At 44.6% G+C, this 22,488-nt stretch overlaps 1 protein-coding gene across 6 annotated transcripts in view; it reads left to right on the forward strand.

Annotated features, from left to right (window-relative positions):
• LOC146854878 (sodium- and chloride-dependent GABA transporter 2-like) overlaps nt 1-22,488 on the forward strand; it is a 1,159,405-nt gene that overhangs the window by 821,034 nt on the left and 315,883 nt on the right. The gene's annotated exons all lie outside the window — the stretch shown is intronic.

Consider the following 22,488-nt stretch of genomic DNA (forward strand, 5'->3'; position numbering starts at 1 on the left):
GCTATGGTAGCAGGCAGAAGTCATGTTGGGGGTAGGAATCATTTGGAAAGGGTTGAAATTTGCAACCAAGAGAAATGTGTGTTTCCATTTAAAAAAATGTGGGAAGCAATGTGATTTGAAGTTAACATGTATATGTGTGAAAAAAGAGAGGGAAATGTTGCCATTTAGTGGTTCTGGTGAGAGGAGTACAGCTCAGAGATTCTGTCTCTGATAATCTGCTGTGTGAGTGGCACATTTCTTTCTCAACTAACTACTTTTAAAGGTGAGTTATGAATTTGAGAGGGGATGCATGTGGTGTATTTTGATATAAATAAGAGAAATTAGTTTCTTCTTTTAAAGTTGTGTTTTACATTTTATGTTTTGGAAGATATTTAACTGCCTTGAACTTGTAAGATATTATGGAGTAGGTCTTCACCATAAGTTAAGGTGTACTGGTATCACCCAGGAATACTGTTTTTTGCCTAGAATCACACCATGAGTCTGTGTGCACACAGGAATTGTTGTCAGAGATTTAATTTGTGTTGCTCTGGTTCTGTAAGACTTGCACTCGTAGGAAAGGGGCAGCTTGTTTTCTTGAACTGTGATGGTTAGCATTCAGCAGAAATCACTATCTCACAGATGCGAGGCAAATGCTAACACATTTGAAAACAACAGGGTAGATTTTCCTTCCACTCCTACAATGGGTGAGGTAGTTCCTACATGTTCAAAACTCCAATTAACCCTTACCACAGGTGATCTTACATACATCTATGCAGTCTTCATGCAGGTGTGCAAGCGTCCATGCAGATCTCTCTTGCACCTGACAATACACAGTCTCCAGAAACACACTCTTAGCACACAGCCAGCTGCTTCTCCTGCACTCCCATGGTTACTATTCAGCACTGTGTGTTATTTCAGATAGCAGTGTGTAACGCTAACACATTCAACATCACCAAGGCTCATTTCCTTTGCTGTAGTCTAATCACTCACCCAGGTTCCACATGCTCATGGTCTCAAGTAGCTGTTAGGACGTGCTCTTTTCTGCCTCTCTAAACTATAAGGAAAATGTGTCAGGCTGTTACAGTAATTATCACTTGCTCTACCACAGTAGTAAATGTGCTTTGAAATTGCCAATCAAATATCGTTTTCTGCCTAGAATCACACCATGAGTCTGTGTGCACACAGGAATTGTTGTCAGAGATTTAATTTGTGTTGCTCTGGTTCTGTAAGACTTGCACTCGTAGGAAAGGGACAGCTTGTTTTCTTGAACTGCCCCACACAGCCGGTCGCTCCTCGCCCTCTCTGCCCTGCTAGTGCTGCCTGCCTGACGCTTCCTGCTGCCTGCTTCCCGCACTTTTTCGCCGCCGACGCCGCCCAGTGACTTCTTTCCCGCCACTGACCCTGCTGACCCGCCTCCCCTTCCGGCCCATTGGACACCCCGCTCCCGCCTCCCAGCGGCTCCTCCCCCCCGGCTACTTTCTTAAGGGGACCGCAGTGGGCTGGTCAGTGTGACCCCTGTGCCCCACACAGCCGGTCGCTCCTCGCCCTCTCTGCCCTGCTAGTGCTGCCTGCCTGACGCTTCCTGCTGCCTGCTTCCCGCACTTTTTCGCCGCCGACGCCGCCCAGTGACTTCTTTCCCGCCGCTGACCCTGCTGACCCGCCTCCCCTTCCGGCCCATTGGACACCCCGCTCCCGCCTCCCAGCGGCTCCTCCCCCCCGGCTCCTTACTTATGACGCCCCCAGAGCGACCGCGCAGCGGACGCGCGCAGCGGGAGCACCGATTGAGCGCCGAAGGTGCGCCAAAGGTAAGCCCGTCTGCGCCCGTCCGCGCCTGGACCGCGCCCAGTGCCAGGACCCCTGGCCCCCGCAGTCACCCGCCCACCCGCCGGACCTACGACGCCACCGAACTCAACGCACTCAACGCCGGCCGAGTCCCGAGCTGCTACCAAGCCACCCCGGGACGCGTCCACGGACCCTTCTGCTGCAACGCCTGCAAATTCACCTGCATCCAGACCTGCACTACACCAGCACCAACCAAGACCAAGACGAGCAACAGCAACAGCCACCTGAAGTGCATCCTGCTCAACACCCGCTCCGTCCACCGACACGCCATCGAACTCTGGAACCTGCTCGACACCGCAGCCCCAGACGTCGCCTTCCTCACGGAAACCTGGATGAACGCCTCCTCAGCGCCCGACATCGCCATCGCCATCCCAGACGGCTACAAGATCATCCGAAGGGACCGCATCAACCAGACCGGAGGAGGCATCGCCATCATCCACAGGAACACCATCCGTATCACGACCAACACCGACGACACCCTCACACCCACCGAGCACCTGCACTTCCAGATCCACATCTACCCCAAGACCACCCTCAGAGGCACCCTCATCTACAGACCCCCAGGACCACGCACACAATTCAGCGAAGACATCGCCGAGTTCATCAGCCCGCACGCCCTCGCCTCCGCTGACTACCTCCTCCTCGGGGACCTCAACTTCCACCTGGAGAACAACAACGACCGCAACACCACCACCCTGCTGGACAATCTCGCAATCCTCTGAATCAAGCAACTGGTGACCACCCCCACCCACTACGCGGGACACACACTCGACGCCATCTTCTCATCCAGCAAGGACATCTCCTTCAGCCACGCCACCGGACTCCACTGGACGGACCACAGCTGCGTCCACTTCAGCTTCAGAAGGACCACGATCCACCACCACCAGCAACAGGTTGCACGCCGCAGCTGGAACAAGATCACAGCCGACCAGCTCGCAACCTCCCTGAGCAAGAACCCACCCACCAGCGCAACGAACCCCAGCCAAGCGGCCACCAACCTCACGAAGTGGATCAGCGACTGCGCAGACGACCTCGCCCCTCTGAGGACCCCGCCTAGCAGACCCAGCAGCAAGAAAGCCCCATGGTTCACCGACGAACTCAAGAACTCCAAGAAGAACTGCCGAGCCCTCGAGAGAGACTGGCGCAGAGACCCAACACCTGACAACATGACGGCCCTGAAGCTCGCCACCCGAAAACACCACCAACTGATCCACGCCACCAAGAAGACAGCATTCAAGGAACGACTGGACAACAACGCACACAACAGCAAGGAACTCTTCAACATCGTTAAAGAGCTCTCCAACCCCAACGCCGGAAACAACGACATCACCCCTTCGCAAGACCTCTGTAACTCCCTCGCCTCCTACTTCCACAACAAGATCGCGGACATACACAACAGCTTCAGCACTCTACAGTCACACGCCACATCCGAACCACCGCCCCCCACCACCACCCTCCGCGCCTGGACCCCGATCAGCTCCGAAGACACCGTCCGCACTATGAACACCATCCACTCCGGGTCTACGACCGACCCCTGCCCCCACCATGTCTTCAACAAGGCCGACGCTGTCATCGCACCCCACCTGCGAGACATCATCAACACCTCCTTCGACACAGCTACCTTCCCGGAGAGCTGGAAGCACGCCGAACTCAGCGCTCTACTAAAGAAGCCATCAGCCGACCCCAGCGACCTCAAGAACTACCGCCCCATCTCGCTGCTCCCGTTTCCAGCAAAAGTCATCGAGAAGACCGTCAACAAGCAGCTGTCCGCCTTCCTCAAGACGAATGGATCCCTCGACCTCTCGCAGTCTGGCTTCCGAGCCAACCACAGCACCGAGACCGCCCTGATCGCAGCCACCGATGACATCCGAACCCTGCTCGACAACGGAGAAACAGCGGCCCTCATCCTCCTAGACCTCTCCGCAGCCTTCGACACGGTCTGCCACCGTACCCTAGTGCAGCACCTCAACAACGTCGGAATCCATGAAAAGGCACTGGAGTGGATCATCTCCTTCCTCACCGGAAGGACACAGAGAGTCCGCCTCCCACCCTTCAGATCAGAAGCCACCGAAGTCATCTGCGGCGTTCCTCAAGGCTCCTCGCTTAGCCCAACCCTCTTCAACGTCTACATGAGCCCCCTCGCAGCCATCGCACGCCAGCACAACCTCAACATCATCTCTTATGCCGACGGCACCCAGCTGATCCTCTCCCTCACCAACGACCCCGACACCGCCAGAGCCAACCTACATGAAGGGATGAAAGAGGTAGCCGAATGGATGAAGAACAGCCGCCTGAAACTGAACTCGGACAAGACGGAAGTCCTCATCCTGGGTTCCTCACCCTCCGCCTGGGACGACTCCTGGTGGCCCCCCGCCCTAGGCAACGCACCCAAACCAACAGACCATGCTCGCAACCTGGGCTTCATCCTGGATGCCTCCCTCTCCATGACCAGACAAGTCAACGCCGTCTCCTCGGCGTGCTTCAACATCCTGCGCATGCTACGTAAGATCTTCCGGTGGATCCCCACCGAGACCAGGAAAGCGGTCACCCAGGCCCTCGTCACCAGCCGTCTGGACTACGGCAACTCCCTCTACGCCGGAACAACCACCAAACTCCAGAAGAGACTCCAGCGAATCCAGAACGCCTCTGCACGTCTCATCCTGGACATTCCCCGCCGCAACCTCATCTCCAGACACCTGAGAGACCTGCACTGGCTCCCGGTCAACAAGAGAATCACCTTCCGTCTCCTCACCCACGCACACAAAGCCCTACACAACCAAGGCCCAGGATACCTCAACAGCCGCCTCAACTTCTACGCTCCCAAAGCCAGCTTCGATCGACCAGCCACGCCCTCGCCGCCGTCCCCCGCATCCGAAGAGCCACCACAGGAGGAAGGTCCTTCTCCTACCTCGCCGCCAAGACCTGGAACTCCCTCCCGACCCACCTCCGCCTTACCCAGGACCACCTCGCCTTCAGGAAGCAGCTCAAGACCTGGCTGTTCGAGCAGTAGCGGACCCCCTCCCCTAGCGCCTTGATACCCTCCGGGTGAGTAGTGCACTATACAAATGCTTTGATTGATTGATTGATTGATTGAACTGTGATGGTTAGCATTCAGCAGAAATTACTATCTCACAGATGCAAGGCAAATGCTCACACATTTGAAAACAACAGGGTAGATTTTCCTTCCACTCCTGCAATGGGTGAGGTAGTTCCTACATGTTCAAAACTGCAATTAACCCTTAGCACAGGTGATCTTACATACATCTATGCAGTCTTCATTCAGTTGTGCAAGCGTCCATGCAGATCTCTCTTGCACCTGACAATACACAGTCTCCAGAAACACACTCATAGCACACAGCCAGCTGCTTCTCCTGCACTCCCATGCTTACTATTCAGCACTGTGTGGTATTTCAGATAGCAGTGTGTAACGGTAACACATTCAACATCACCAAGGCTCATTTCCTTTGCTGTAGTCTAATCACTCACCCAGGTTCCACATGCTCATGGTCTCAAGTAGCTGTTACGACATGTGCTCTTTTCTGCCTCTCTAAACTATAAGGAAAATGTGTCAGGCTGTTACAGTACTTATCACTTGCTCTACCACAGTAGTAAATGTGCTTTGAAATTGTCAATCAAATATCGTTTTCTGCCTAGAATCACACCATGAGTCTGTGTGCACACAGGAATTGTTGTCAGAGATTTAATTCATATTGCTCTGGTTCTGTACGACTTGCACTCGTAGGAAAGGGGCAGCTTGTTTTCTCGAACTGTGATGGTTAGCATTCAGCAGAAATCACTATCTCACAGATACGAGGCAAATGCTAACACATTTGAAAACAACAGGGTAGATTTTCCTTCCACTCCTGCAATGGGTGTGGTAGTTCCTACATGTTCAAAACTCCAATTAACCCTTACCACAGGTGATCTTACATACATCTATGCAGTCTTCATGCAGGTGTGCAAGCGTCCATGCAGATCTCTCTTGCACCTGACAATACACAGTCTCCAGAAACACACTCTTAGCACACAGCCAGCTGCTTCTCCTGCACTCCCATGGTTACTATTCAGCACTGTGTGTTATTTCAGATAGCAGTGTGTAACGCTAACACATTCAACATCACCAAGGCTCATTTCCTTTGCTGTAGTCTAATCACTCACCCAGGTTCCACATGCTCATGGTCTCAAGTAGCTGTTAGGACATGTGCTCTTTTCTGCCTCTCTAAACTATAAGGAAAATGTGTCAGGCTGTTACAGTAATTATCACTTGCTCTACCACAGTAGTAAATGTGCTTTGAAATTGCCAATCAAATATCGTTTTCTGCCTAGAATCCCACCATGAGTCTGTGTGCACACAGGAACTGTTGTCAGAGATTTAATTTGTGTTGCTCTGGTTCTGTAAGACTTGCACTCGTAGGAAAGAGGCAGCTTGTTTTCTTGAACTGTGATGGTTAGCATTCAGCAGAAATCACTATCTCACAGATGCGAGGCAAATGCTAACACATTTCAAAACAACAGGGTAGATTTTCCTTCCACTCCTGCAATGGGTGTGGTAGTTCCTACATGTTCAAAACTCCAATTAACCCTTACCACAGGTGATCTTACATACATCTATGCAGTCTTCATGCAGTTGTGCAAGCGTCCATGCAGATCTCTCTTGCACCTGACAATACACAGTCTCCAGAAACACACTCATAGCACAGAGCCAGCTGCTTCTCCTGCACTCCCATGCTTACTATTCAGCACTGTGTGGTATTTCAGATAGCAGTGTGTAACGGTAACACATTCAACATCACCGAGGCTCATTTCCTTTGCTGTAGTCTAATCACTCACCCAGGTTCCACATGCTCATGGTCTCAAGTAGCTGTTACGACATGTGCTCTTTTCTGCCTCTCTAAACTATAAGGAAAATGTGTCAGGCTGTTACAGTAATTATCACTTGCTCTACCACAGTAGTAAATGTGCTTTGAAATTGCCAATCAAATATCGTTTTCTGCCTAGAATCCCACCATGAGTCTGTGTGCACACAGGAATTGTTGTCAGAGATTTAATTTGTGTTGCTCTGGTTCTGTAAGACTTGCACTCGTAGGAAAGAGGCAGCTTGTTTTCTTGAACTGTGATGGTTAGCATTCAGCAGAAATCACTATCTCACAGATGCGAGGCAAATGCTAACACATTTCAAAACAACAGGGTAGATTTTCCTTCCACTCCTGCAATGGGTGTGGTAGTTCCTACATGTTCAAAACTCCAATTAACCCTTACCACAGGTGATCTTACATACATCTATGCAGTCTTCATGCAGGTGTGCAAGCGTCCATGCAGATCTCTCTTGCACCTGACAATACACAGTCTCCAGAAACACACTCTTAGCACACAGCCAGCTGCTTCTCCTGCACTCCCATGGTTACTATTCAGCACTGTGTGTTATTTCAGATAGCAGTGTGTAACGCTAACACATTCAACATCACCAAGGCTCATTTCCTTTGCTGTAGTCTAATCACTCACCCAGGTTCCACATGCTCATGGTCTCAAGTAGCTGTTAGGACATGTGCTCTTTTCTGCCTCTCTAAACTATAAGGAAAATGTGTCAGGCTGTTACAGTAATTATCACTTGCTCTACCACAGTAGTAAATGTGCTTTGAAATTGCCAATCAAATATCGTTTTCTGCCTAGAATCCCACCATGAGTCTGTGTGCACACAGGAACTGTTGTCAGAGATTTAATTTGTGTTGCTCTGGTTCTGTAAGACTTGCACTCGTAGGAAAGAGGCAGCTTGTTTTCTTGAACTGTGATGGTTAGCATTCAGCAGAAATCACTATCTCACAGATGCGAGGCAAATGCTAACACATTTCAAAACAACAGGGTAGATTTTCCTTCCTCTCCTGCAATGGGTGTGGTAGTTCCTACATGTTCAAAACTCCAATTAACCCTTACCACAGGTGATCTTACATACATCTATGCAGTCTTCATGCAGTTGTGCAAGCGTCCATGCAGATCTCTCTTGCACCTGACAATACACAGTCTCCAGAAACACACTCATAGCACACAGCCAGCTGCTTCTCCTGCACTCCCATGCTTACTATTCAGCACTGTGTGGTATTTCAGATAGCAGTGTGTAACGGTAACACATTCAACATCACCAAGGCTCATTTCCTTTGCTGTAGTCTAATCACTCACCCAGGTTCCACATGCTCATGGTCTCAAGTAGCTGTTACGACATGTGCTCTTTTCTGCCTCTCTAAACTATAAGGAAAATGTGTCAGGCTGTTACAGTAATTATCACTTGCTCTACCACAGTAGTAAATGTGCTTTGAAATTGCCAATCAAATATCGTTTTCTGCCTAGAATCCCACCATGAGTCTGTGTGCACACAGGAATTGTTGTCAGAGATTTAATTTGTGTTGCTCTGGTTCTGTAAGGCTTGCACTCGTAGGAAAGAGGCAGCTTGTTTTCTTGAACTGTGATGGTTAGCATTCAGCAGAAATCACTATCTCACAGATGCGAGGCAAATGCTAACACATTTCAAAACAACAGGGTAGATTTTCCTTCCACTCCTGCAATGGGTGTGGTAGTTCCTACATGTTCAAAACTCCAATTAACCCTTACCACAGGTGATCTTACATACATCTATGCAGTCTTCATGCAGGTGTGCAAGCGTCCATGCAGATCTCTCTTGCACCTGACAATACACAGTCTCCAGAAACACACTCTTAGCACACAGCCAGCTGCTTCTCCTGCACTCCCATGGTTACTATTCAGCACTGTGTGTTATTTCAGATAGCAGTGTGTAACGCTAACACATTCAACATCACCAAGGCTCATTTCCTTTGCTGTAGTCTAATCACTCACCCAGGTTCCACATGCTCATGGTCTCAAGTAGCTGTTAGGACATGTGCTCTTTTCTGCCTCTCTAAACTATAAGGAAAATGTGTCAGGCTGTTACAGTAATTATCACTTGCTCTACCACAGTAGTAAATGTGCTTTGAAATTGCCAATCAAATATCGTTTTCTGCCTAGAATCCCACCATGAGTCTGTGTGCACACAGGAACTGTTGTCAGAGATTTAATTTGTGTTGCTCTGGTTCTGTAAGACTTGCACTCGTAGGAAAGAGGCAGCTTGTTTTCTTGAACTGTGATGGTTAGCATTCAGCAGAAATCACTATCTCACAGATGCGAGGCAAATGCTAACACATTTCAAAACAACAGGGTAGATTTTCCTTCCACTCCTGCAATGGGTGTGGTAGTTCCTACATGTTCAAAACTCCAATTAACCCTTACCACAGGTGATCTTACATACATCTATGCAGTCTTCATGCAGTTGTGCAAGCGTCCATGCAGATCTCTCTTGCACCTGACAATACACAGTCTCCAGAAACACACTCATAGCACAGAGCCAGCTGCTTCTCCTGCACTCCCATGCTTACTATTCAGCACTGTGTGGTATTTCAGATAGCAGTGTGTAACGGTAACACATTCAACATCACCAAGGCTCATTTCCTTTGCTGTAGTCTAATCACTCACCCAGGTTCCACATGCTCATGGTCTCAAGTAGCTGTTAGGACATGTGCTCTTTTCTGCCTCTCTAAACTATAAGGAAAATGTGTCAGGCTGTTACAGTAATTATCACTTGCTCTACCACAGTAGTAAATGTGCTTTGAAATTGCCAATCAAATATCGTTTTCTGCCTAGAATCCCACCATGAGTCTGTGTGCACACAGGAACTGTTGTCAGAGATTTAATTTGTGTTGCTCTGGTTCTGTAAGACTTGCACTCGTAGGAAAGAGGCAGCTTGTTTTCTTGAACTGTGATGGTTAGCATTCAGCAGAAATCACTATCTCACAGATGCGAGGCAAATGCTAACACATTTCAAAACAACAGGGTAGATTTTCCTTCCACTCCTGCAATGGGTGTGGTAGTTCCTACATGTTCAAAACTCCAATTAACCCTTACCACAGGTGATCTTACATACATCTATGCAGTCTTCATGCAGTTGTGCAAGCGTCCATGCAGATCTCTCTTGCACCTGACAATACACAGTCTCCAGAAACACACTCATAGCACACAGCCAGCTGCTTCTCCTGCACTCCCATGCTTACTATTCAGCACTGTGTGGTATTTCAGATAGCAGTGTGTAACGGTAACACATTCAACATCACCAAGGCTCATTTCCTTTGCTGTAGTCTAATCACTCACCCAGGTTCCACATGCTCATGGTCTCAAGTAGCTGTTACGACATGTGCTCTTTTCTGCCTCTCTAAACTATAAGGAAAATGTGTCAGGCTGTTACAGTAATTATCACTTGCTCTACCACAGTAGTAAATGTGCTTTGAAATTGCCAATCAAATATCGTTTTCTGCCTAGAATCCCACCATGAGTCTGTGTGCACACAGGAATTGTTGTCAGAGATTTAATTTGTGTTGCTCTGGTTCTGTAAGGCTTGCACTCGTAGGAAAGAGGCAGCTTGTTTTCTTGAACTGTGATGGTTAGCATTCAGCAGAAATCACTATCTCACAGATGCGAGGCAAATGCTAACACATTTCAAAACAACAGGGTAGATTTTCCTTCCACTCCTGCAATGGGTGTGGTAGTTCCTACATGTTCAAAACTCCAATTAACCCTTACCACAGGTGATCTTACATACATCTATGCAGTCTTCATGCAGTTGTGCAAGCGTCCATGCAGATCTCTCTTGCACCTGACAATACACAGTCTCCAGAAACACACTCATAGCACAGAGCCAGCTGCTTCTCCTGCACTCCCATGCTTACTTTCAGCACTGTGTGGTATTTCAGATAGCAGTGTGTAACGGTAACACATTCAACATCACCAAGGCTCATTTCCTTTGCTGTAGTCTAATCACTCACCCAGGTTCCACATGCTCATGGTCTCAAGTAGCTGTTACGACATGTGCTCTTTTCTGCCTCTCTAAACTATAAGGAAAATGTGTCAGGCTGTTACAGTAATTATCACTTGCTCTACCACAGTAGTAAATGTGCTTTTAAATTGCCAATCAAATATCGTTTTCTGCCTAGAATCCCACCATGAGTCTGTGTGCACACAGGAATTGTTGTCAGAGATTTAATTTGTGTTGCTCTGGTTCTGTAAGACTTGCACTCGTAGGAAAGAGGCAGCTTGTTTTCTTGAACTGTGATGGTTAGCATTCAGCAGAAATCACTATCTCACAGATGCGAGGCAAATGCTAACACATTTCAAAACAACAGGGTAGATTTTCCTTCCACTCCTGCAATGGGTGTGGTAGTTCCTACATGTTCAAAACTCCAATTAACCCTTACCACAGGTGATCTTACATACATCTATGCAGTCTTCATGCAGTTGTGCAAGCGTCCATGCAGATCTCTCTTGCACCTGACAATACACAGTCTCCAGAAACACACTCATAGCACACAGCCAGCTGCTTCTCCTGCACTCCCATGCTTACTATTCAGCACTGTGTGGTATTTCAGATAGCAGTGTGTAACGGTAACACATTCAACATCACCAAGGCTCATTTCCTTTGCTGTAGTCTAATCACTCACCCAGGTTCCACATGCTCATGGTCTCAAGTAGCTGTTACGACATGTGCTCTTTTCTGCCTCTCTAAACTATAAGGAAAATGTGTCAGGCTGTTACAGTAATTATCACTTGCTCTACCACAGTAGTAAATGTGCTTTGAAATTGCCAATCAAATATCGTTTTCTGCCTAGAATCCCACCATGAGTCTGTGTGCACACAGGAATTGTTGTCAGAGATTTAATTTGTGTTGCTCTGGTTCTGTAAGGCTTGCACTCGTAGGAAAGAGGCAGCTTGTTTTCTTGAACTGTGATGGTTAGCATTCAGCAGAAATCACTATCTCACAGATGCGAGGCAAATGCTAACACATTTCAAAACAACAAGGTAGATTTTCCTTCCACTCCTGCAATGGGTGTGGTAGTTCCTACATGTTCAAAACTCCAATTAACTCTTACCACAGGTGATCTTACATACATCTATGCAGTCTTCATGCAGTTGTGCAAGCGTCCATGCAGATCTCTCTTGCACCTGACAATACACAGTCTCCAGAAACACACTCATAGCACAGAGCCAACTGCTTCTCCTGCACTCCCATGCTTACTATTCAGCACTGTGTGGTATTTCAGATAGCAGTGTGTAACGGTAACACATTCAACATCACCAAGGCTCATTTCCTTTGCTGTAGTCTAATCACTCACCCAGGTTCCACATGCTCATGGTCTCAAGTAGCTGTTACGACATGTGCTCTTTTCTGCCTCTCTAAACTATAAGGAAAATGTGTCAGGCTGTTACAGTAATTATCACTTGCTCTACCACAGTAGTAAATGTGCTTTTAAATTGCCAATCAAATATCGTTTTCTGCCTAGAATCCCACCATGAGTCTGTGTGCACACAGGAATTGTTGTCAGAGATTTAATTTGTGTTGCTCTGGTTCTGTAAGACTTGCACTCGTAGGAAAGAGGCAGCTTGTTATCTTGAACTGTGATGGTTAGCATTCAGCAGAAATCACTATCTCACAGATGCGAGGCAAATGCTAACACATTTCAAAACAACAGGGTAGATTTTCCTTCCACTCCTGCAATGGGTGTGGTAGTTCCTACATGTTCAAAACTCCAATTAACCCTTACCACAGGTGATCTTACATACATCTATGCAGTCTTCATGCAGGTGTGCAAGCGTCCATGCAGATCTCTCTTGCACCTGACAATACACAGTCTCCAGAAACACACTCTTAGCACACAGCCAGCTGCTTCTCCTGCACTCCCATGGTTACTATTCAGCACTGTGTGTTATTTCAGATAGCAGTGTGTAACGCTAACACATTCAACATCACCAAGGCTCATTTCCTTTGCTGTAGTCTAATCACTCACCCAGGTTCCACATGCTCATGGTCTCAAGTAGCTGTTAGGACATGTGCTCTTTTCTGCCTCTCTAAACTATAAGGAAAATGTGTCAGGCTGTTACAGTAATTATCACTTGCTCTACCACAGTAGTAAATGTGCTTTGAAATTGCCAATCAAATATCGTTTTCTGCCTAGAATCCCACCATGAGTCTGTGTGCAAACAGGAATTGTTGTCAGAGATTTAATTTGTGTTGCTCTGGTTCTGTAAGACTTGCACTCGTAGGAAAGAGGCAGCTTGTTTTCTTGAACTGTGATGGTTAGCATTCAGCAGAAATCACTATCTCACAGATGCGAGGCAAATGCTAACACATTTCAAAACAACAGGGTAGATTTTCCTTCCACTCCTGCAATGGGTGTGGTAGTTCCTACATGTTCAAAACTCCAATTAACCCTTACCACAGGTGATCTTACATACATCTATGCAGTCTTCATGCAGTTGTGCAAGCGTCCATGCAGATCTCTCTTGCACCTGACAATACACAGTCTCCAGAAACACACTCATAGCACACAGCCAGCTGCTTCTCCTGCACTCCCATGCTTACTATTCAGCACTGTGTGGTATGTCAGATAGCAGTGTGTAACGGTAACACATTCAACATCACCAAGGCTCATTTCCTTTGCTGTAGTCTAATCACTCACCCAGGTTCCACATGCTCATGGTCTCAAGTAGCTGTTACGACATGTGCTCTTTTCTGCCTCTCTAAACTATAAGGAAAATGTGTCAGGCTGTTACAGTAATTATCACTTGCTCTACCACAGTAGTAAATGTGCTTTGAAATTGCCAATCAAATATCGTTTTCTGCCTAGAATCCCACCATGAGTCTGTGTGCACACAGGAATTGTTGTCAGAGATTTAATTTGTGTTGCTCTGGTTCTGTAAGGCTTGCACTCGTAGGAAAGAGGCAGCTTGTTTTCTTGAACTGTGATGGTTAGCATTCAGCAGAAATCACTATCTCACAGATGCGAGGCAAATGCTAACACATTTCAAAACAACAGGGTAGATTTTCCTTCCACTCCTGCAATGGGTGTGGTAGTTCCTACATGTTCAAAACTCCAATTAACCCTTACCACAGGTGATCTTACATACATCTATGCAGTCTTCATGCAGTTGTGCAAGCGTCCATGCAGATCTCTCTTGCACCTGACAATACACAGTCTCCAGAAACACACTCATAGCACAGAGCCAGCTGCTTCTCCTGCACTCCCATGCTTACTTTCAGCACTGTGTGGTATTTCAGATAGCAGTGTGTAACGGTAACACATTCAACATCACCAAGGCTCATTTCCTTTGCTGTAGTCTAATCACTCACCCAGGTTCCACATGCTCATGGTCTCAAGTAGCTGTTACGACATGTGCTCTTTTCTGCCTCTCTAAACTATAAGGAAAATGTGTCAGGCTGTTACAGTAATTATCACTTGCTCTACCACAGTAGTAAATGTGCTTTTAAATTGCCAATCAAATATCGTTTTCTGCCTAGAATCCCACCATGAGTCTGTGTGCACACAGGAATTGTTGTCAGAGATTTAATTTGTGTTGCTCTGGTTCTGTAAGACTTGCACTCGTTGGAAAGAGGCAGCTTGTTTTCTTGAACTGTGATGATTAGCATTCAGCAGAAATCACTATCTCACAGATGCGAGGCAAATGCTAACACATTTCAAAACAACAGGGTAGATGTTCCTTCCACTCCTGCAATGGGTGTGGTAGTTCCTACATGTTCAAAACTCCAATTAACCCTTACCACAGGTGATCTTACACACATCTATGCAGTCTTCATGCAGTTGTGCAAGCGTCCATGCAGATCTCTCTTGCACCTGACAATACACAGTCTCCAGAAACACACTCATAGCACAGAGCCAGCTGCTTCTCCTGCACTCCCATGCTTACTTTCAGCACTGTGTGGTATTTCAGATAGCAGTGTGTAACGGTAACACATTCAACATCACCAAGGCTCATTTCCTTTGCTGTAGTCTAATCACTCACCCAGGTTCCACATGCTCATGGTCTCAAGTAGCTGTTACGACATGTGCTCTTTTCTGCCTCTCTAAACTATAAGGAAAATGTGTCAGGCTGTTACAGTAATTATCACTTGCTCTACCACAGTAGTAAATGTGCTTTGAAATTGCCAATCAAATATCGTTTTCTGCCTAGAATCCCACCATGAGTCTGTGTGCACACAGGAATTGTTGTCAGAGATCTAATTTGTGTTGCTCTGGTTCTGTAAGGCTTGCACTCGTAGGAAAGAGGCAGCTTGTTTTCTTGAACTGTGATGGTTAGCATTCAGCAGAAATCACTATCTCACAGATGCGAGGCAAATGCTAACACATTTCAAAACAACAGGGTAGATTTTCCTTCCACTCCTGCAATGGGTGTGGTAGTTCCTACATGTTCAAAACTCCAATTAACCCTTACCACAGGTGATCTTACATACATCTATGCAGTCTTCATGCAGTTGTGCAAGCGTCCATGCAGATCTCTCTTGCACCTGACAATACACAGTCTCCAGAAACACACTCATAGCACAGAGCCAGCTGCTTCTCCTGCACTCCCATGCTTACTTTCAGCACTGTGTGGTATTTCAGATAGCAGTGTGTAACGGTAACACATTCAACATCACCAAGGCTCATTTCCTTTGCTGTAGTCTAATCACTCACCCAGGTTCCACATGCTCATGGTCTCAAGTAGCTGTTACGACATGTGCTCTTTTCTGCCTCTCTAAACTATAAGGAAAATGTGTCAGGCTGTTACAGTAATTATCACTTGCTCTACCACAGTAGTAAATGTGCTTTTAAATTGCCAATCAAATATCGTTTTCTGCCTAGAATCCCACCATGAGTCTGTGTGCACACAGGAATTGTTGTCAGAGATTTAATTTGTGTTGCTCTGGTTCTGTAAGACTTGCACTCGTAGGAAAGAGGCAGCTTGTTTTCTTGAACTGTGATGGTTAGCATTCAGCAGAAATCACTATCTCACAGATGCGAGGCAAATGCTAACACATTTCAAAACAACAGGGTAGATTTTCCTTCCACTCCTGCAATGGGTGTGGTAGTTCCTACATGTTCAAAACTCCAATTAACCCTTACCACAGGTGATCTTACATACATCTATGCAGTCTTCATGCAGTTGTGCAAGCGTCCATGCAGATCTCTCTTGCACCTGACAATACACAGTCTCCAGAAACACACTCATAGCACACAGCCAGCTGCTTCTCCTGCACTCCCATGCTTACTATTCAGCACTGTGTGGTATGTCAGATAGCAGTGTGTAACGGTAACACATTCAACATCACCAAGGCTCATTTCCTTTGCTGTAGTCTAATCACTCACCCAGGTTCCACATGCTCATGGTCTCAAGTAGCTGTTACGACATGTGCTCTTTTCTGCCTCTCTAAACTATAAGGAAAATGTGTCAGGCTGTTACAGTAATTATCACTTGCTCTACCACAGTAGTAAATGTGCTTTGAAATTGCCAATCAAATATCGTTTTCTGCCTAGAATCCCACCATGAGTCTGTGTGCACACAGGAATTGTTGTCAGAGATTTAATTTGTGTTGCTCTGGTTCTGTAAGGCTTGCACTCGTAGGAAAGAGGCAGCTTGTTTTCTTGAACTGTGATGGTTAGCATTCAGCAGAAATCACTATCTCACAGATGCGAGGCAAATGCTAACACATTTCAAAACAACAGGGTAGATTTTCCTTCCACTCCTGCAATGGGTGTGGTAGTTCCTACATGTTCAAAACTCCAATTAACCCTTACCACAGGTGATCTTACATACATCTATGCAGTCTTCATGCAGTTGTGCAAGCGTCCATGCAGATCTCTCTTGCACCTGACAATACACAGTCTCCAGAAACACACTCATAGCACAGAGCCAGCTGCTTCTCCTGCACTCCCATGCTTACTTTCAGCACTGTGTGGTATTTCAGATAGCAGTGTGTAACGGTAACACATTCAACATCACCAAGGCTCATTTCCTTTGCTGTAGTCTAATCACTCACCCAGGTTCCACATGCTCATGGTCTCAAGTAGCTGTTACGACATGTGCTCTTTTCTGCCTCTCTAAACTATAAGGAAAATGTGTCAGGCTGTTACAGTAATTATCACTTGCTCTACCACAGTAGTAAATGTGCTTTTAAATTGCCAATCAAATATCGTTTTCTGCCTAGAATCCCACCATGAGTCTGTGTGCACACAGGAATTGTTGTCAGAGATTTAATTTGTGTTGCTCTGGTTCTGTAAGACTTGCACTCGTAGGAAAGAGGCAGCTTGTTTTCTTGAACTGTGATGATTAGCATTCAGCAGAAATCACTATCTCACAGATGCGAGGCAAATGCTAACACATTTCAAAACAACAGGGTAGATTTTCCTTCCACTCCTGCAATGGGTGTGGTAGTTCCTACATGTTCAAAACTCCAATTAACCCTTACCACAGGTGATCTTACACACATCTATGCAGTCTTCATGCAGTTGTGCAAGCGTCCATGCAGATCTCTCTTGCACCTGACAATACACAGTCTCCAGAAACACACTCATAGCACAGAGCCAGCTGCTTCTCCTGCACTCCCATGCTTACTTTCAGCACTGTGTGGTATTTCAGATAGCAGTGTGTAACGGTAACACATTCAACATCACCAAGGCTCATTTCCTTTGCTGTAGTCTAATCACTCACCCAGGTTCCACATGCTCATGGTCTCAAGTAGCTGTTACGACATGTGCTCTTTTCTGCCTCTCTAAACTATAAGGAAAATGTGTCAGGCTGTTACAGTAATTATCACTTGCTCTACCACAGTAGTAAATGTGCTTTGAAATTGCCAATCAAATATCGTTTTCTGCCTAGAATCCCACCATGAGTCTGTGTGCACACAGGAATTGTTGTCAGAGATCTAATTTGTGTTGCTCTGGTTCTGTAAGGCTTGCACTCGTAGGAAAGAGGCAGCTTGTTTTCTTGAACTGTGATGGTTAGCATTCAGCAGAAATCACTATCTCACAGATGCGAGGCAAATGCTAACACATTTCAAAACAACAGGGTAGATTTTCCTTCCACTCCTGCAATGGGTGTGGTAGTTCCTACATGTTCAAAACTCCAATTAACCCTTACCACAGGTGATCTTACATACATCTATGCAGTCTTCATGCAGTTGTGCAAGCGTCCATGCAGATCTCTCTTGCACCTGACAATACACAGTCTCCAGAAACACACTCATAGCACAGAGCCAGCTGCTTCTCCTGCACTCCCATGCTTACTTTCAGCACTGTGTGGTATTTCAGATAGCAGTGTGTAACGGTAACACATTCAACATCACCAAGGCTCATTTCCTTTGCTGTAGTCTAATCACTCACCCAGGTTCCACATGCTCATGGTCTCAAGTAGCTGTTACGACATGTGCTCTTTTCTGCCTCTCTAAACTATAAGGAAAATGTGTCAGGCTGTTACAGTAATTATCACTTGCTCTACCACAGTAGTAAATGTGCTTTTAAATTGCCAATCAAATATCGTTTTCTGCCTAGAATCCCACCATGAGTCTGTGTGCACACAGGAATTGTTGTCAGAGATTTAATTTGTGTTGCTCTGGTTCTGTAAGACTTGCACTCGTAGGAAAGAGGCAGCTTGTTTTCTTGAACTGTGATGATTAGCATTCAGCAGAAATCACTATCTCACAGATGCGAGGCAAATGCTAACACATTTCAAAACAACAGGGTAGATTTTCCTTCCACTCCTGCAATGGGTGTGGTAGTTCCTACATGTTCAAAACTCCAATTAACCCTTACCACAGGTGATCTTACACACATCTATGCAGTCTTCATGCAGTTGTGCAAGCGTCCATGCAGATCTCTCTTGCACCTGACAATACACAGTCTCCAGAAACACACTCATAGCACAGAGCCAGCTGCTTCTCCTGCACTCCCATGCTTACTTTCAGCACTGTGTGGTATTTCAGATAGCAGTGTGTAACGGTAACACATTCAACATCACCAAGGCTCATTTCCTTTGCTGTAGTCTAATCACTCACCCAGGTTCCACATGCTCATGGTCTCAAGTAGCTGTTACGACATGTGCTCTTTTCTGCCTCTCTAAACTATAAGGAAAATGTGTCAGGCTGTTACAGTAATTATCACTTGCTCTACCACAGTAGTAAATGTGCTTTTAAATTGCCAATCAAATATCGTTTCCTGCCTAGAATCCCACCATGAGTCTGTGTGCACACAGGAATTGTTGTCAGAGATTTAATTTGTGTTGCTCTGGTTCTGTAAGACAACAACAACAAGACAATAGAAAGGAAATACTAAATGCTAATGTAGAATCAGAAGCAAGAAAGAATGACTTAAAAAGAAAAACAGAATTTCAAAACATTCGTAAAAAAATGTTTCAGAGAAGAGTGGTGTTCAATTTGCTAAAGGATGTGAAAAAAATAGGAAGAAAGCAATATTTTAGAAGAAAAAGAAACATATTGAATCAATTGTTGCAAAGGCTTTGGAATTAATAAGAAAACTATTCATTTTAATTTTGAACAGGATCCGTACATTAGATAAAAATAGTCAATGTAATGAAGTCAAAAAGCAAAAGGAAAAGAGTAGTGAAAAAAAATAACTTTTGTAATGTGTTCTTAGGAGAATGGAAGCATAGTTCAAGTACTGAACCATTTTTTAATGAAGAGAGTTATCTTCAAAGTAATAGTTTGCTGTATGCAGTTGACACCAGTGGTCGAACTTATGAAGTTAAAGATGGTTGTGTAATGGAAAAGGAGAAAATGGTTCCAAGAAATGAGGAAGAAGTGTTAGCTGATGAGGTTAAGGGGAAACGTCCTAAAGCCCCACTGTACACTTGGAATTGTAGTAGTATTTGTACTGTACGACAAGAATCTATTGATAAATTACGTGACTTTCTTAGAGAATATAGTAAAAAAAGTGTTAAACAGAAGATTAAGGTGCTTCAAAGACTAGATCCATGCAGAGTGAGAAATAATACTGGTTTGCAAGGACATTCTCTGGCTTGTCTTTCTAGGAAAGTTTGTCAAAGTGTTTTTCACCATTTTAGGATGCTGGCAGTACATCATACTGAAATGAGAACGTTTGTGAGAAGATTGTATTTTGCTAAAAGTCCAGCCCTAAAGTTAAATGAGCTGAATAGTGCTCTGTTGTGTGGATCTGTATCAGATGTAGAGAAGGTTACTGATGATATTCAGTTTTGTTACTTTGGTCCAGAATAAGAAAGTGCAGGAAATGACACAGTTATTCAAGAAAATGTGGAAGAGAATGTAGAACCCACTGTTAGTAAAAAATTTGAAGATCAAATGACAAAATGTACTATCATCTCTAATGAAAGACCAAATGTTACTTGTATTTGTTGCCGGAGAAGCCATTATAAAACTAAAACAAGGAATGTTGATCTCTATAAAAAAAGTGAAAAAGAAAATAATTATGGGTGGAAGGATTTTGCTACATATTTGTTTCTGGAAAATTGTTTTGATTTGGGTGAAGATCAGCGTATTTGTAAATACTGTTATAACAAGTTAGAAGAAAATAAAATGCCAGCTAGAGCTGTACATAATAATTTAGCAGACACAGGAATACCAACTGGGCAAATTGAAAAAATAGATAAATCAAAAGAAGAAGAAATGTATGAACATTTCAGCATACATCTTCTTCATTCTAAAGAAGTTATGGGAAACACTATTGATCTGTTTCAGATAAAAAAGCTAAAGGAACTCCCGTGAGTGTATGGGAGGAGAGCTTTCGAAGCTCGTTGTTTTCCCCAGCTGTTTCCTACAGGAAACAGTGGACGATATGATGAACGTCCAGTACAGATTCCTGCTTCTGAGTATCGGACTACAAGATCATATGCAGAAGATCCAAGATTTCGTCAAAGTATTCCTTATTTGTTCCATCTTTTATTTGAAAGTGACTTGTCTGCACTATCTTATGCAGTAAATCACATTTTAAAAACTGGAGTACATCTACATAATGTGTCTGCAAAGGATTTTATGAACAAAGTGCAACAGCGAGATGATCATTTGGAATCTCAATTGATTAATGTGATGGCTTTTCAGTGTGGAACTAATGAATATTGATACCGACACCATGGAGAATTGAAATGTATGTTACGGAATTTAGGAACTCCTACATGGTTCTTTACCCTAAGCTGTGCTGAGTACGCTTGTGATGATTTACTGGATTTTCTTCGAGAGGCAAATTCAAATATTTAAAACATCCAATACAAGACAGCAGGAGAATTGTGCTCATTGGATCCGGTTAATGTTTGCAGATATTTCAATCATAGATTTGAGGCTATGATGTCCTTCATCTACAATAAAAAAAAATCCACCTCTTGGAGAAGTTGTGGATTTCTTTTGGAGAAAAGAGTACCAAGCAAGAGGTGCTCCTCATATTCATATGCTGTTGTGGATCAAGGATGCCCCAAAATTTGGAACAGATTCTGATGATGCAGTTTTATCTTTCATTGAAGAATATGCAACATGTGCTATACCTAAAAGCACAGAAGAAAAAAACTTAAAAGAGCAAGTTTTACGTTTCCAAAGTCATCGGTGTGGAAAATACTGTCGACGAAAGTACAAGAGTAAAGATAATTTCTACACAAAATGTCGATTTGGATTTCCACGACCTGTTCTTTCAAAAGGAAGAGTAAACAGTTTTATGTCAGCTGTGCGACATACCATTACAAGAAAATCTCAGAAAAATACCTATAACCTAAGAAGAAAAGAAGAGTCAAAATATATAAATGACTACAACCCAGTCATTTTATCCATGTGGAATGCTAACATGGATATTCAGTATGTAGCTGACAATTCTATTGCTGTTGCTCGGTATGTCACATCTTACATCACTAAATCTGAGAAAACGGAATTGAAAGAAATGTGGGAAGAGATTTCTCACAAGAAGACTGTCAGTAAAAAGCTATACAGTTTCAGTTTAAAGATGTTATCGCATCGAGAAATTGGGTCATACGAATGCTCAGATAGGTTATCATCTGCAAGTCTGTACTCCAAATCCAGAAGAATAATTTGGGTAAGTTTAGGCCTTTCAGGAATGCGAAATCGGGTATTGAAATCTATTCGAGAAATTGAATATTTAGCAGAGAACGAACCAGAAAGTACAGACATTTTGAAAACAAATATGTTGGACACATATTACCCAAACAGAAGTCATCATCTTGAGAACATGTGTCTCTATGAAGTGCTGCAGAACTACATTTTTACATGGAATGCCACAGAAGACATCAACAATGGAAAATATAAAGTCATTGGTGAGGAAGGATGTTTGGTGAAACAAACAAAAGGAAGTTTGATTAATCACAGGAAGCTGAGTTGCGACACTACTGACAAAAAGGAATTTTACTACTTAGCACTTTTACAGCTGTTTAAACCATGGCGTTCAGAGGATGAATTACTTGGAGATTTTCAGAGCTATGAAGATTCCTTTATTGCATGTAAAGATAGCATAGAATGCAGTACTTTCACAAATTATGTACAAATGTTAAATGAAGAAATTGAACAAGAAGCTACAATTGCATCTGAAGTAGCTAGAGACAGTTCTCAAGACAGTCAAAGTTCTGGTACGCTCAGTCAAGATCCCCTAGGACAACCAATCGTAGAAAATGAAGCTGCAATAGCCATGACTGAAGTGGAAACAGCTATGAATCAAGCTCAGGAAGATTTAATAGACTTACCAAATTTGGAACAACAACTGAATGATGAACAACAACAAATGTATGAAGAAGTCACAAAACAAATTGATCATGGAT

This window comes from Triturus cristatus, chromosome 4_1 (genome assembly GCF_964204655.1).
Source record: "Triturus cristatus chromosome 4_1, aTriCri1.1, whole genome shotgun sequence".
NCBI classification, from domain to species: domain Eukaryota; kingdom Metazoa; phylum Chordata; class Amphibia; order Caudata; family Salamandridae; genus Triturus; species Triturus cristatus.